At 45.1% G+C, this 1,895-nt stretch overlaps 1 pseudogene; it reads left to right on the top strand.

Moving 5' to 3' along the window:
* Positions 1-604: 604 nt before the first annotated feature.
* LOC101144285 (NADH dehydrogenase [ubiquinone] 1 beta subcomplex subunit 4-like) lies at positions 605-970 on the top strand (annotated as a pseudogene).
* The last annotated feature ends 925 nt before the right edge of the window (positions 971-1,895 follow it).

Below are 1,895 nucleotides of genomic sequence, written 5' to 3'. Positions count from 1 at the left end.
CGAGTAATATCCCAATGGGCATTTGGTCTGTAAATACCTAATATCCCAATCAAGTATCTGCTACTAGATTAACTGTAATTGTAAGGTACTGCAACTGGGAGGCATAGGGGAGTAGATTTTTTAAAAGAAATGTTCCAAATTATACTTTGGCCTAAGTATTCAGCCAAAGTATGCTTCTCCAATTCTGCCTTGGCCCATCTCAAGTCATTTTTGGTATCCCTGCATGTCACATGGTCAGAGATTGCATGATCATTCAGTTACCATCATATCTAAACAGTGTAACAAAAATCTGGCCAGGCACAGTGTCATGCCTGTAAGCCCAGCACTTTGGAAGGCCAAAGCGGGCAGATCGCTTGAGCCCAGGAGCTCAAAACTAGCCTGGGCAACATGGCAAAACCCCGTCTCTACCAAAAATGCAAAATTTAGCCGGGCGTGGTGGTGTGCGCCCGTAGTCCCAGCTACTTGGGAGGCTGAGGCAGGACAATCGCCCGAACTCGGGAGGCGGAGGTTGCAGTGCGCCGAGATTGCGCCACTGCACTCCAGTCTGGACGACAGAGCCAACCTCGTTTCCAAAAAAAAGTGAGTTGTGCGCTGGGTCGCCAAGATGTCGTTCCCAAAGTATACTCCTTCACCCCTGGCCACTATGCCCTCAAACCAGCCGAATAGGACATGTCTTCGGAAACCCAGCGGGCGCAAGCCAAGTGGTTGACCATTAAGAGCCTGGCTGAAACCTGCTTACCCTAACTGCCGAGGGCTCATCGAAAATCCTGCCTTGATTCCTTGGACCTATGCAAGATCAGCAAGTGTCTTTCCTAATTTCAGACCCACTCCTAAAAACTCACTCTTGGGAGCTCTGTGTGGAATTGGGCCCCTCTTCTTCTGGTATTATGTTTTCAAAACTGACAGGGATAGGAAAGAAAAACTTATCTGGGAAGGAAAATTGGGTCCAACATTTAACCTGTCATATTAAGTCTGGCAATGATGACTATGTATTCTTGCTTAAATAAATCGTCTATTAATCATTAAACAAACAACAACAACAGAAAGTGAGAATTTTTTTTTTTTTTTTTTGAGACGGAGACTCGCTCTGTCTCCCAGGCTGGAGTGCAGTGGTGCAATCTGCTCACTGCAGCCTCCGCCTCCTGGATTCAAGCAGTTCTCCTGCCTCAGCCTGCCAAGTAGCTGGGATTACAGGCGCATGCAACCACACCCAGCTAATTTTTGTATTTTTAGTAGAGATGGGGTTTCACCATGTTAGCCAGGCTGGTCTTGAATTACTGACCTCAGGTGATCCACCCTCAACCTTCCACAGTGCTGAGATTACAGGCGTGAGCCACCACACCCGGCCCAAGAATATTTTTTCAAGTATGTCATATAGGTGCAGTGGCTCACGCCTGTAATTCCAGCACTTTGGGAGACTGAGGCCAGCAGATCCCTTGAGGTTAGGAGTTGGAGACCAGCCTGGCCAACATGGTGAGACCCCGTCTCTACCAAAAAAATACGAAAATTAGCCGGGCGTGGCATTGTGGGCCTGTAGTCCCAGCTACTCAGGAGGCTAAGGCAGGGGAATAATTTGAATCCGGGAGGCAGAGGTTACAGTGAGCCAAGATCCCACCACTGCACTCCAGCCTGGGTGACAGAGTTAGATGCCGTCTCAAAAAAAAAAAAAAAATTTACTCTTAGTATCTGAATATTCATTTTCCAATTTTAGGTGTTTTACATAAAACTTGGAATGAAAATCTTTTTGTGTCACTTTGTATGTTAAAATTTTCTTAATTAGATGAAGTATAAATGTACATTAATGCAAGAAGAAAATGTCACAACGATTATGAATGCTATTTATGTACGAAAGAAAGTAACAATTTTCAAATAGGCAAATAATAGTGTAATAATAT

This window comes from Gorilla gorilla, chromosome 12 (assembly GCF_029281585.2).
Source record: "Gorilla gorilla gorilla isolate KB3781 chromosome 12, NHGRI_mGorGor1-v2.1_pri, whole genome shotgun sequence".
NCBI lineage: Eukaryota > Metazoa > Chordata > Mammalia > Primates > Hominidae > Gorilla > Gorilla gorilla.
Note: the sequence above shows the minus strand (reverse complement) of the source record. Positions and strands in the feature narration are given on the sequence as shown.